Source organism: Cherax quadricarinatus, chromosome 47 (genome assembly GCF_038502225.1).
Source record: "Cherax quadricarinatus isolate ZL_2023a chromosome 47, ASM3850222v1, whole genome shotgun sequence".
NCBI classification, from domain to species: domain Eukaryota; kingdom Metazoa; phylum Arthropoda; class Malacostraca; order Decapoda; family Parastacidae; genus Cherax; species Cherax quadricarinatus.
The window spans coordinates 29,200,964-29,215,716 of record NC_091338.1 but is presented as its reverse complement, the minus strand read 5'-3'; the positions used below and the strand labels follow the sequence as shown (position 1 = coordinate 29,215,716).

The 14,753-nt window shown below is 41.8% G+C and overlaps 1 protein-coding gene and 1 pseudogene across 4 annotated transcripts in view; both read right to left on the bottom strand.

Moving 5' to 3' along the window:
* LOC128696570 (uncharacterized) overlaps positions 1-12,119 on the bottom strand; it is a 53,335-nt gene extending 41,216 nt beyond the window's left edge. For 3 of the 4 annotated variants that reach the window (XR_011393249.1, XM_070094781.1, XM_070094782.1), the window contains exon 1: positions 12,066-12,109. The gene's annotated coding sequence lies outside the window, so the exon portion shown is untranslated. Of the gene's footprint in view, positions 1-12,065 lie in introns of all 4 variants that reach the window. The other variant, XM_070094783.1, reaches the window with a different exon arrangement.
* LOC128696568 (zinc finger protein 84-like) overlaps positions 1-14,753 on the bottom strand; it is a 312,038-nt pseudogene that overhangs the window by 234,999 nt on the left and 62,286 nt on the right.

Below are 14,753 nucleotides of genomic sequence, written 5' to 3'. Positions count from 1 at the left end.
GGGGATGTTGCAGCTTCTGCCAAGTCTTTTGCTTTCATAGTGAGTGATTTTCGTGTGCAAGTTCGGTACTAGTCCCTCTAGGATTTTCCAGGTGTATATAGTCGTGTATCTCTCCCGCCTGCGTTCCAGGGAATACAGGTTCAGGAACCTCAAGCACTCCCAGTAATTGAGGTGTTTTATCTCCGTTATGCGTGCCGTGAAGGTTCTCTGTACATTTTCTAGGTCAGCAATTTCACCTGCCTTGAAAGGTGCTGTTAGTGTGCAGCAATATTCCAGCCTAGATAGAACAAGTGACCTGAAGAGTGTCATCATGGGCTTGGCATCCCTCGTTTTGAAGGTTCTCATTATCCATCCTGTCATTTTTCTAGCAGATGCGATCGATACAGTGTTATGGTCCTTGAAGGAGAGATCCTCCGACATGATCACTCCCAGGTCTTTGACGTTGGTGTTTCGCTCAATTTTGTGGCTAGAATTTGTTTTGTACTCCGATGAAGATTTAATTTCCTCGTGTTTACCATATCTGAGTAATTGAAATTTCTCATCGTTGAACTTCATATTGTTTTCTGCAGCCCACTGAAAGATTTGGTTGATGTCCGCCTGGAGCCTTGCAGTGTCTGCAATGGAAGACACTGTCATGCAGATTCGGGTGTCATCTGCAAAGGAAGACACGGTGCTGTGGCTGACATCCTTGTCTATGTCAGATATGAGGATGAGGAACAAGATGGGAGCGAGTACTGTGCCTTGTGGAACAGAGCTTTTCACCGTGCCTGCCTCGAACTTTACTCTGTTGACTACTACTCTCTGTGTTCTGTTAGTGAGGAAATTATAGATCCATCGACCGACTTTTCCTGTTATTCCTTTAGCACGCATTTTGTGCGCTATAACGCCATAGTCACACTTGTCGAAGGCTTTTGCAAAGTCTGTATATATAACATCAGCATTCTTTTTGTCTTCTAGTGCATCTAGGACCTTGTCGTAGTGATCCAATAGTTGAGACAGACAGGAGCGACCTGTTCTAAACCCATGTTGCCCTGGGTTGTGTAACTGATGGGTTTCTAGATGGGTGGTGATCTTACTTCTTAGGACTCTTTCAAAGATTTTTATGATATGGGATGTTAGTGCTATCGGTCTGTAGTTCTTTGCTGTTGCTTTACTGCCCCCTTTGTGGAGTGGGGCTATGTCTGTTGTTTTTAGTAACTGTGGGACGACCCCCGTGTCCATGCTCCCTCTCCATAGGATGGTGAAGGCTCCTGTTAGGGGCTTCTTGCAGTTCTTGATGAACACGGAGTTCCATGAGTCTGGCCCTGGGGCAGAGTGCATGGGCATGTCATTTATCGCCTGTTCGAAGTCATTTGGCGTCAGGATAACATCAGATAATCTTGTGTTAACCAAATTCTGTGGCTCTCTCATAAAAAATTAATTTTGATCTTCGACTCTCAGTCTAGTTAGTGGCTTGCTAAAAACTGAGTCATATTGGGACTTAAGTAGCTCACTCATTTCCTTGCTGTCATCTGCGTAGGACCCATCTTGTTTAAGTAAGGGCCCAATACTGGACGTTGTTCTCGACTTTAATTTGGCATAGGAGAAGAAATACTTTGGGTGTTCCAGGCATAAGTTGGGGTCTGTGTTGCTTAGTATATCTTCCCAGCTTATATCGGTTAGGACTTGGTTTACTTGGCCCCACTTTATGTTTTTGTTATTGAAGTTGAATTTGGTGAATGCTCCCTCGTGACTAATCTCATTTTGTCGGTCTGGGGCTCCACGCATACATGACTGAACCTCAATTATGTTGTGATCTGAGTATATTGTTTTTGATATGGTGACATTTCTTATCAGATCATCATTGTTAGTGAAGATGAGGTCTAGTGTATTCTCCATTCTAGTAGGCTCTATTATTTGCTGGTTTAAATTGAATTTTGTGCAGAGATTTAAAAGCTCGTGTGAGTGTGAGTTTTCATCCGAGCTGCCTCCTTGTGTTATTACTGCAACAATATTATTTGCTATATTCCTCCATTTTAGGTGCCTTAAGTAGAAATCCCCCAGGAGCAAGATGTTGGGTGCAGGAGCTTGAAGATTTTCCAGACAGTGGTCAATTTTTAACAGCTGTTCCTGGAATTGCTGGGATGTTTCATCCGGAGGCTTGTAGACTACCACAATGACTAGGTTTTGGTTCTCGACCTTTACTGCTAAAACTTCCACTACATGATTTGAGGAATTAAGCAGTTCTGTGCAAACAAGTGACTCTGCAATGTACAGGCCAACCCCCCCCCCCCCCTTTTGCCTGTTCACTCTGTCACATCTGTATAGGTTGTAACCTGGGATCCATATTTTCGTTGTACGGAGTGCTGTGTGTAAGAGTGTAATACCACTGAAATATACGGTGTGTTGTGTGTGAGAGTCTAATGCCACTGTAATATACGGTGTGTTGTGTGTGAGAGTGCAATAGCACTGTAATATACTGTGTGTTGTGTGTGAGAGTGTATCACCACTGTAATATATGGTGTGTGTGTAAGAGTGTAATACCACTGTAATATACGGTGTGTTGTGTGTGAGAGTGTAATACCACTGTAATATTCGGTGTGTTGTGTGTGAGAGAGTATTACCACTGTAATATACGGTGTGTTGTGTGTGAGACTGTAATACCGTTGTAATATACGGTGTGTTATGTGTGAGAGTGTAATAGCACTGTAATACGGTGTGTTGTGTGTGAGAGTGTAATACCTCTGAATATACGGTGTGTTGTGTGTGAAAGTGTAATATCGCTGTAATATATGAACATTAAAATGGTATAAAATACCGACAGGTTGTTAGGTAAGACACATATGCAACAGTTAGGTATCTTTATTGTGAAACGTTTCGCCTACACAGTAGGCTTCTTTAGTCAAGTACAGAAGAGTTGATAGAAGCAGAAGATACTTGAAGACGATGTAATCAGTCCATCACCCTTAAAGTTTTGAGGTGGTCAGTCCCTCAGTCTGGAGAAGAGCATTGTTCCATAGTATGAAACAATATGGAGAAGAAGTGACAGGATGGAGCTTTTTATAGCGCCAAGAGGTGAGACGTAGGCCACTAGGAGAGGTAAGAACTCAGATATTGAGAAGTCAGGTCCCTCTCAAATCCAGCCCCTTACTAGTGGAAGTTGTCGAAGTTGATTGCAGGTCTGTACCAAGATACCCTTGTGTTGCAGTGTCTGACAGATTGTACATTAAAATGGTATAAAATACCGACAGGTTGTTAGGTAAGACACATATGCAACAGTTAGGTATCTTTATTGTGAAACGTTTCGCCTACACAGTAGGCTTCTTCAGTCAAGTACAGAAGAGTTGATAGAAGCAGAAGATACTTGAAGACGATGTAATCAGTCCATCACCCTTAAAGTTTTGAGGTGGTCAGTCCCTCAGTCTGGAGAAGAGCATTGTTCCATAGTATGAAACAATATGTGTTGCATATGTGTCTTACCTAACAACCTGTCGGTATTTTATACCATTTTAATGTTCAATCTGTCAGACACTGCAACACAAGGGTATCTTGGTACAGACCTGCAATCAACTTCGACAACTTCCACTAGTGAGAGGGGCTGGATTTGAGAGGGACCTGACCTTTCAACATCTGAGTTCTTACCTCTCCTAGTGGCCTACGTCTCACCTCTTGGCGCTATATAAGCTCCATCTTGTCACTTCATCTCCATATTGTTTCATACTATGGAACAATGCTCTTCTCCAGACTGAGGGACTGACCACTTCAAAACTTTAAGGGTGATTTACTGATTACATCGTCTTCAAGTATCTTCTGCTTCTATCAACTCTTCTGTACTTGACTGAAGAAGCCTACTGTGTAGGCGAAACGTTTCACAATAAAGATACCTAACTGTTGCATATGTGTCTTACCTAACAATATATGGTGAGTTGTGTGTGAGAAGGTAATACGACTGTAATATACGGTGTGTTGTGTGAGAGTGTAATGCCACTGTAATATACGCTGTGCTGTGTGTGACAGTGTATTACCACTGTAATATACGGTGTGTTGTGTGTGAGAGTGTAATACCACTGTAATATACGGTGTGTTGTGTGAGAGTGTAATGCCACTGTAATATACGCTGTGCTGTGTGTGACAGTGTATTACCACTGTAATATACGGAGTGTTGTGTAAAAGAGTGTAATACCACAGAAATATACGGTGTGTTGTGTGTGAGAGTGTAATACGACTGTAATATACGGTGTGTTGTGTGTGAGAGTGCATTACCGCTGTAATATACGGTGTGTTGTGTGTGAGAGTGTAATACCACTGTAATATACGGTGTGTTGTGTGTGAGAGTGTATTACCACTGTAATATACGGTGTGTTGTGTGTGAGAGTGTATTACCACTGTAATATACGGTGTGTTGTGTGTAAGAGTATAATATCACTGTAATAAAAGGTGTGTTATGTGTGAGAGTGTAATACCACTGAAATATACGGTGTGTTGTGTGTGAGAGTGTAATACCACTGAAATATACGGTGTGTTGTGTGTGAGAGTGTATTACCACTGTAATATACGGTGTGTTGTGTGTGAGAGTGTAATGGCATTGTAATATACGGTGTGTTGTGTGTGAGAGTGTAATAGCACTGTAATATACGGTGTGTTGTGTGTGAGAGTGTAATACCACTGTAATATACGGTGTGTTGTGTGTGAGAGTGTAAGACCGCTGTAATATACGGTGTGTTGTGTGTGAGAGTGTAATACAGCTGTAATATACGGTGTGTTGTGTGTGAGAGTGTAATACCACTGTAATATACAGTGTGTTGTATGTGAGAGGGTAATACCACTGTAATATACAGTGTGTTGTATGTGAGAGTGTAATACCACTGTAATATACGGTGTGTTGTGTGTGAGAGTGTAATACCACTGTAATATACGGTGTGTTGTGTGTGAGAGTGTATCACCACTATAATATACGGTGTGTTGTGTGTGAGAGTGTAATACCACTGTAATATACAGTGTGTTGTATGTGAGAGGGTAATACCACTGTAATATACAGTGTGTTGTATGTGAGAGGGTAATACCACTGTAATATACAGTGTGTTGTATGTGAGAGTGTAATACCACTGTAATATACGGTGTGTTGTGTGTGAGAGTGTAATACCACTGTAATATACGGTGTGTTGTGTAGAAGAGTGTAATACCACTGAAATATAAGGTGTGTTGTGTGTGAGAGTGTAATACGACTGTAATATACGGTGTGTTGTGTGTGAGAGTGTAATACCACTGAAATATAAGGTGTGTTGTGTGTGAGAGTGTAATACCACTGAAATATAAGGTGTGTTGTGTGTGAGAGTGTAATACCACTGAAATATAAGGTGTGTTGTGTGTGAGAGTGTAATACCACTGAAATATAAGGTGTGTTGTGTGTGAGAGTGTAATACGACTGTACTTTACGGTGTGTTGTGTGTGAGAGTGTAATACCACTGTAATATACGGTGTGTTGTGTGTAAGAGTGTAATACCACTGTAATATACGGTGTGTTGTGTGTGAGAGTGTAATACGACTGTAATATACGGTGTGTTGTGTGTGAGTGTAATACGACTGTAATATACGGTGTGTTGTGTGTGAGAGTGTAATACCACTGTAATATACGGTGTGTTGTGTGTGAGAGTGTATTACCACTGTAATATACGGTGTGTTGTGTGTGAGAGTGTAATACGACTGTAATTTACGGTGTGTTGTGTGTGAGAGTGTATTACCACTGTAATATACGGTGTGTTGTGTGTGAGAGTGTAATACCACTGTAATATACGGTGTGTTGTGTGTGAGAGTGTAATACCACTGTAATATACGGTGTGTTGAGTGTGAGAGTGTAATACCACTGTAATGTACGGTGTGTTGTGTGTAAGAGTGTAATACCACTGTAATATACGGTGTGTTGTGTGTGAGAGCGTAATACCACTGTAATATACGGTGTGTTGTGTGTGAGAGTGTAATACCACTGTAATATACGGTGTGTTGTGTGTGAGAGTGTAATACCACTGTAATATACGGTGTGTTGTGTGTGAGAGTGTAATACCACTGTAATATACGGTGTGTTGAGTGTGAGAGTGTAATACCACTGTAATGTACGGTGTGTTGTGTGTAAGAGTGTAATACCACTGTAATATACGGTGTGTTGTGTGTGAGAGTGTAATACCACTGTAATATACGGTGTGTTGTGTGTGAGAGTGTAATACCACTGTAATATACGGTGTGTTGTGTGTGAGAGTGTAATACCACTGTAATATACGGTGTGTTGTGTGTGAGAGTGCAATACCACTGTAATATACGGTGTGTTGTGTGTGAGAGTGTAATACCACTGTAATATACAGTGTGTTGTGTGTGAGAGTGTAATACCACTGTAATATATGGTGTGTTGTGTGTGAGAGTGTAATACCACTGTAATATATGGTGTGTTGTGTGTGAGAGTGTAATACCACTGTAATATATGGTGTGTTGTGTGTGAGAGTGTAATACCACTGTAATATATGGTGTGTTGTGTGTGAGAGTGTAATACCACTGTAATATATGGTGTGTTGTGTGTGAGAGTGTAATACCACTGTAATATATGGTGTGTTGTGTGTGAGAGTGTAATACCACTGTAATATATGGTGTGTTGTGTGTGAGAGTGCAATACCACTGTAATATACGGTGTGTTGTGTGTGAGAGTGTAATACCACTGTAATATACGGTGTGTTGTGTGTGAGAGTGTAATACCACTGTAATATATGGAGTGTTGTGTGTGAGAGTGCAATACCACTGTAATATACGGTGTGTTGTGTGTGAGAGTGTAATACCACTGTAATATACGGTGTGTTGTGTGTGAGAGTGTAATACCACTGTACTGTATGGTGTTGTTATTCTGTGTTAAGGTTCAGTGAGATTCTTATGCAGTAATCTTTTGTCGTGTATCCTTTTAATATATTTCTGTCATTTTGTATCACACTGTTTTAAATAAACTATAAAAAAAATGATGCCAGAGTTCATTTTGTGTGTAACAAATGGACTTTGGCACAGTTACCATTTAGCAATGATGATATTGATTTACCTAATTTTAATACAAATGACCAATTGCCGTATACTGATAATTATAATAGTTTTATGAAAACAGACCTTCACTTTAGTCATGTCAACGCAAGATCACTTTTTCCAAAATTGTCAGAGATTAGGATTCTAGCTCACAGAACTATGGCAGCAGTTATATCCATATCTGAATCTTGGTTGGACGATACGGTGACTGACGACGAGGACAAAATAGAAAGTTACAATATAAAACGTTTAGATAGGAACAGAAAAGGTGGTGGAGTATGTGCCTACATTAGAAATGACTTAGCTTACAACCCAAGACCTGATTTAAATAACAATAAACAAGAAATTTTATGGTTTGAAGTACTGCTTCCCAAGACCAAACCCATCTTAGTAGGAACTAGTTACCGCCCTCCTACCCAGGACCAGTTCTTAGAAGACTTTTCAAGAGTCTTGTCCAGACTTGAAAACAATTGCGAGACAATAATACTGGGCGACATCAATATCTGTTTTCAGCAGCAAAATAACGGGCTATGTAAACGGTATAAGCAAATTCTAGGTTTAAATAGTTACACTCAACTAATTAATACACCAACCCGGATCACACAGTTCTCAGCCACCCTAATTGACCACATACTTTGTAACTGCACTGAGAACATTAGTCAGTCAGGCGTCATTACCACAGGTCTTAGTGATCATTTCATGATTTACTGCACCAGGAAAATCACTAGGGATAGGATAGGCCTACACAGGACAATAAAAAATGAGGTCAACTAGAAACTACAGTAAAGAAACACTGGTAAATAGGCTACACAATTGTGACTGGACAGAGATAACAAGTTGCGTGGACGTAAACGATGCCTGGGAAAAATTCAAAACAATGTTCACTACCATCCTTGATAATATTGCACCAGTTAAAGAGGTTAGGATTAAACGAAGAACTGAACCCTGGATGACTACTGAGATATTAGATATGAAATTCAGAGACCAGCTGCTAAAAAGATTTAAAGCAAACAGACAAGATATTGCAGCACTAAATGAATTCCAAAGGGTGAGGAACAGAGTGCAGAGACTTATAAAAGGAGTAAAGGCAAAGCAGTACTGCTCAAAAATTGAAGAGTATAATCACAACCCTAGAAAGCTCTGGCAACAACTAAAACAGTTGGGGTATAGCCATAAACCAGTAGATAAGTCTAACAAAGTACTCACTATCGATAACGAGGTGTACCACGAAACACCTAAGGTGGCAAATTGTTTTAATTCCTACTACACATTCGTTGCATCAACACTAGTAAGTAAACTACCAGCTGCATCAAATACATTTAACACAGACTGAGATAAGTTTCAAACATACTATACCAATAAAGGGGTAACCCCAAACAGTTGTCAACTAGCAAGTGTATCTCATGACTTTATTCAAAAAGATCTAAATAGGTTAAACCCAACTAAGAGCACTGGCCCAGATAACATCCCGTCTAAGTTCCTAAAAGTTGGTGCTTCTGAATTGTCATTCCTTATTGCTCACATAATAAATTTGTCCATCACCACTAATACCGTACCGGAGGGGTTCAAGGAGGCCAGAGTTACTCGTCTCTTCAAGAAAAATAGTAGGTCTGATGTAAGCAACTATAGGCCTGTTAGTATAATCAGTGTAATATCCAAAATTCTAGAGAGGGCGATGTACTGTTAAGTAGTTAAGTACCTTAATGACAACAACATTCTCCATAGCTGTCAATCAGGCTTTAGAAGATCTTACTCAACCGAATCCTCCCTAATTATACTGATAGATTACATGAGAACTGAAATGTCAATTCAATGTGGAACCTAAAAGGTATGGTAACCTTAGCCCTGCGAAAGGCCTTCGATACTGTCAACCACAATATAATATGTAAGAAACTTCAAGCTATCGGTATAGGTTCTGTTGACTGGAGGCAAATTGTCAAAATCAACAAAACAGAATCAGAACCCCTGCCGATAGCATGTGGAGTTCCCCAAGGTAGTATTCTGGGTCCTTTATTATTCCTATGCTATGTTAATGACATGCTTATCAGTATCAAGTGCAAACTCCTACTGTATGCAGATGACAGTACTGTGTTAGTGTCAGGTAAACATAAGAACATAAGAAAGAAGGAACACTGCAACAGGCCTACTGACCCACGCGGAGCAGGTCCATGTCCACCCCCGGATTAGACCAATGACCCACAAGACCCTCAATATATAGCTAATGTGTTAACACTGGAACTGAAATCCTGCAGCAAATGGTTGGTAGACAACAAACTATCATTACACCTCGGGAAAACTGAAGCCATTCTCCTTGGCACGAACCATAAACTGAGAAGGGTAAATAATTTTAATATCCAGTGTAATGGGGAGCCCATCACTTCAGTTTCCTCAGTAAGATATCTGGGAATCCCGTTTGACCCATGCATGTCAGGAGAATTGATAGGGAACAGTGTAGTAAAGAAAGCGAATACCAGACTGAAGTTCCTCTATAGACAAGCACAGTGTTTGCCTACTGAGGCTCGCAGGACTCTATGTCTAGCCCTTATACAGTGTCATATGGATTACGCTTGCTCTTCATGGTACTCTGCCTTGAGAAAAAAATGATAGACTGCAAATCACCCAGAACAACATTGTAAGATTCATCCTGGACCTGGGACCAAGAGAACATGTAGGCCAGGATAAATTACAGCAGTTGGATATGCTAAATGTTAAAGACAGAGTAAAACAACTGAAGCTAAATCATGTTTATAAAATTGCTCACAGTGTCCAGAATATCTTGCTGTCAATTTTGTCGAGGTTGGGAACCAAAGCAATCATAGTACTAGGGGGAGAGAGCACAACTTTGTAGTACCCACAGTCAGTGGCCAGGCTTCAAACACCTTTTATTGTACAGCAATAAAGGAATGGAACAGACTGCCTGAACATGTCAAAGCCAGTCATAGCATGAACCAGTTCAAGAAGACAGCGAAAAGATGCCTGATGAATGTAGTTACATAACGGAAGGGGAATGATTTTTTATGAGAGAGCCACAAAATTTGATTAACACAAGCCAATCCGATGTTATCCTGACGCCAAATGACTTCGAACAGGCGATAAATGACATGCCCATGCACTCTGCCCCAGGGCCAGACTCATGGAACTCTGTGTTCATCAAGAACTGCAAGAAGCCCCTATCACGAGCCTTTTCCATCCTATGGAGAGGGAGCATGGACACGGGGGTCGTCCCACAGTTACTAAAAACAACAGACATAGCCCCACTCCACAAAGGGGGCAGTAAAGCAACAGCAAAGAACTACAGACCAATAGCACTAACATCCCATATCATAAAAATCTTTGAAAGGGTCCTAAGAAGCAAGATCACCACCCATCTAGAAACCCATCAGTTACACAACCCAGGGCAACATGGGTTTAGAACAGGTCGCTCCTGTCTGTCTCAACTATTGGATCACTACGACAAGGTCCTAAATGCACTAGAAGACAAAAAGAATGCAGATGTAATATATACAGACTTTGCAAAAGCCTTCGACAAGTGTGACCATGGCGTAATAGCGCACAAAATGCGTGCTAAAGGAATAACAGGAAAAGTCGGTCGATGGATCTATAATTACCTCACTACCAGAACACAGAGAGTAGTCGTCAACAGAGTAAAGTCCGAGGCAGCTACGGAGAAAAGCTCTGTTCCACAAGGCACAGTACTCACTCCCATCTTGTTCCTCATCCTCATATCCGACATAGACAAGGATGTCAGCCACAGCACCGTGTCTTCCTTTGCAGATGACACCCGAATCTGCATGACAGTGTCTCATTGCAGACACTGCAAAGCTCCAGGCGGACATCAACCAAATCTTTCAGTGGGCTGCAGAAAACAATATGAAGTTCAACGATGAGAAATTTCAATTACTCAGATATGGTGAACATGAGGAAATTAAATCTTCATCAGAGTAGAAAACAAATTCTGGCCACAAAATAGAGCGAAACACCAACGTCAAAGACCCGGGAGTGATCATGTCGGAGGATCTCACCTTCAAGGACCATAACATTGTATCAATCGCATCTGCTAGAAAAATGACAGGATGGATAATGAGAACCTTCAAAACTAGGGAGGCCAAGCCCATGATGACACTCTTCAGGTCACTTGTTCTATCTAGGCTGGAATATTGCTGCACACTAACAGCACCTTTCAAGGCAGGTGAAATTGCCGACCTAGAAAATGTACAGAGAACTTTCACGGCGCGCATAACGGAGATAAAACACCTCAATTACTGGGAGCGCTTGAGGTTCCTGAACCTGTATTCCCTGGAACGCAGGCGGGAGAGATACATGATTATATACACCTGGAAAATCCTAGAGGGACTAGTACCGAACTTGCACACGAAAATCACTCACTACGAAAGCAAAAGACTTGGCAGACGATGCACCATCCCCCCAATGAAAAGCAGGGGTGTCACTAGCACGTTAAGAGACCATACAATAAGTGTCAGGGGCCCGAGACTGTTCAACTGCCTCCCAGCACACATAAGGGGGATTACCAACAGACCCCTGGCAGACTTCAAGCTGGCACTGGACAAGCACCTAAAGTCAGTTCCGGATCAGCCGGGCTGTGGCTCGTACGTTGGTTTGCGTGCAGCCAGCAGCAACAGCCTGGTTGATCAGGCTCTGATCCACCAGGAGGCCTGGTCACAGACCGGGCCGCGGGGGCGTTGACCCCCGGAACTCTCTCCAGGTAAACTCCAGCTAACACACGTATAATTTTACATGTAATTTTACCTTATTCCTAGTAATGACCCTCGTATTGTAGATAGTCTTAATGACCCTCGTGTAATATATAGTCTTAATAGTATGATAAGTTGTTATTTCCTTCATAGAATAATAATAAGATATTATCACCTCTATATTATAATAATAAGGTAAAAGGACCCCAATGGAAATAAGTCAATTTTTTTGGGTTATCCTGGATGGTATTTTACACATATGCTGCTATGTATGGTAATCTATGTAACTGTATTTGTGTATACCTGAATAAACTTTCTTACTTGCAAGACACAGTAGTTCTGGGTAGTTACCTGTACTGCAGCACGATTGCAACTGCTTCTACTGTGTTATCATGTCTTTATATAGCAGTGCATGTCATGCCCGTGACCCTCAGCACAACCATCTCCCCCACTCCTCCCTCCGTACTATGTCGGAGTGAGTGGAATTAAGTAATTTTTAGAGAATGATCTGTTTCGGTGAGATCACGTTAACCTTTATGATGGAATTCAGGAAAACCAGTTAGCCGGACTTTAGTGCTGTAGGTGGGAAGTATAGTGCCAGGTGCCTAGTTCCTCGACAAAGGGGTTGGGGTGGGGATATACTTCAGTGTTTTGGGGAATGTCATATCAGTAGACTTCTGGGAAGTCAGCTACTGATTGCATAATTGTGTATGTGTTTCCTTCTTTTGGATAATCCTACCTTGGTAGCATACATAGGATATAATATAAAATATTAAGCTGAAGAGTGGACGACATCAAGGCTGGTTCCTCGTTTTTCCTTGAAATAATAAGTTTACCTTTAGTTACTAAAACAAGAAAAACAAAGACACAGAGAACGTCTACCTAATAACGAATTCCATCAAGAACATTGGTGTTGATAACGTATATTTGATAATATATGGAAATGACACATCAACCTCGTTTAAATATATATCTGATAAGGATTATCAAATTCGCTAGATGAATTCCACAGTAAATATAGCCTGAAAGTGTAATTATGAAAGGAACATTGTTCCTAATTTTAATATTTCCTTTGTATACTCGATACTAGATGCAGTGAATGATTACTTTTTTCAAAATTTGCAACCTAGTGCAAACTTGAAGACTGTTATTTCACACACTCTAACACATATATGTAACAATTCTGTGTTGCTGTGAAAACTACTGTATCCTCATTAGCCATTTAATTTTTGTTGTTGTTGTTGTTGTTGTTGTTGTAGCTTGAAATATTTTTCTCAAATTATATTAACAGAGATTATTTTACACACAAACACACACACACACACACACACACACAAAAACACACACACACACACACACACACACACACACACACACACACACACACACACACACACACACACACACACACACACACTACAAAGGGATCTGGATAGGCTGCAGACCTGGTCCAGCAACTGGATCCTGGAGTTCAATCCCACCAAGTGCAAAGTCATGAGGATTGGGGAAGGGCAAAGAAGACCGCAGACGGAGTACAGTCTAGGGGGCCAGAGACTACAAACATCACTCAAGGAAAAAGATCTTGGGGTGAGTATAACACCAGGCACATCTACTGAAGCGCACATCAACCAAATAACTGCTGCAGCATGTGGGCGCCTGGCAAACCTCAGAACAGCATTCCGACATCTTAATAAGGAATCGTTCAGGACCCTGTACACCGTGTACGTTAGGCCCATATTGGAGTATGCGGCACCAGTTTGGAACCCACACCTAGCCAAGCATGTAAAGAAACTAGAGAAAGTGCAAAGGTTTGCAACAAGGCTGGTCCCAGAGTTAAGAGGTATGTCCTATGAGGAGAGGTTAAGGGAAATCAACCTGACGACACTGGAGGACAGGAGAGATAGGGGGGACATGATAACGACTTACAAAATACTGAGAGGAATTGACAAGGTGGACAAAGACAGGATGTTCAAGAGACTGGACACAGCAACACGGGGACACAGTTGGAAGCTGAAGACACAGATGAATCAAAGGGATGTTAGGAAGTATTTCTTTAGCCACAGAGTAGTCAGGAAGTGGAATAGTTTGGGAAGCGATGTAGTGGAGGCAGGATCCATACATACCTGGAGTTTACCTGGAGAGAGTTCCGGGGGTCAACGCCCCCGCGGCCCGGGGTGTGACCAGGCCTCCTGGTGGATCAGAGCCTGATTAACCAGGCTGTTGCTGCTGGCTGCACGCAAACCAACGTACGAGCCACAGCCCGGCTGATCTGGAACTGACTTTAGGTGCTTGTCCAGTGCCAGCTTGAAGACTGCCAGGGGTCTGTTGCTAATCCCCCTTATGTGTGCTGGGAGGCAGTTGAACAGTCTCGGGCCCCTGACACTTATTGTATGGTCTCTTAACGTGCTAGTGACACCCCTGCTTTTCATTGGGGGGATGGTGCATCGTCTGCCAAGTCTTTTGCTTTCATAGTGAGTGATTTTCGTGTGCAATTTCGGTACTAGTCCCTCTAGGATTTTCCAGGTGTATATAATCATGTATCTCTCCCTCCTGCGTTCCAGGGAATACAGGTTTAGGAACCTCAAGCGCTCCCAATAATTGAGGTGTTTTATCTCCGTTATGCGAGCCGTGAAAGTTCTCTGTACATTTTCTAGGTCGGCAATTTCACCTGCCTTGAAAGGTGCTGTTAGTGTGCAGCAATATTCCAGCTTTAAGCAGAGGTACGATAAAGCTCATGGTTCAGGGAGAGTGACCTAGTAGCGACCAGTGAAGAGGCGGGGCCAGGAGCTTGGACTCGACCCCTGCAACCTCAACTAGGTGAGTACAACTAGGTGAGTACACACACACACAGAAAGAAACAAGTGTATAATTGACAACCAGCACGGTTTCAGGGAAGGAAAATCCTGTGTCACAAACCTACTAGAGTTTTATGACAAGGTGACAGAAGTAAGACAAGAGAGAGAAGGGTGGATCGACTGCATTTTTTTGGACAAGAAGTTACTGCAAAAT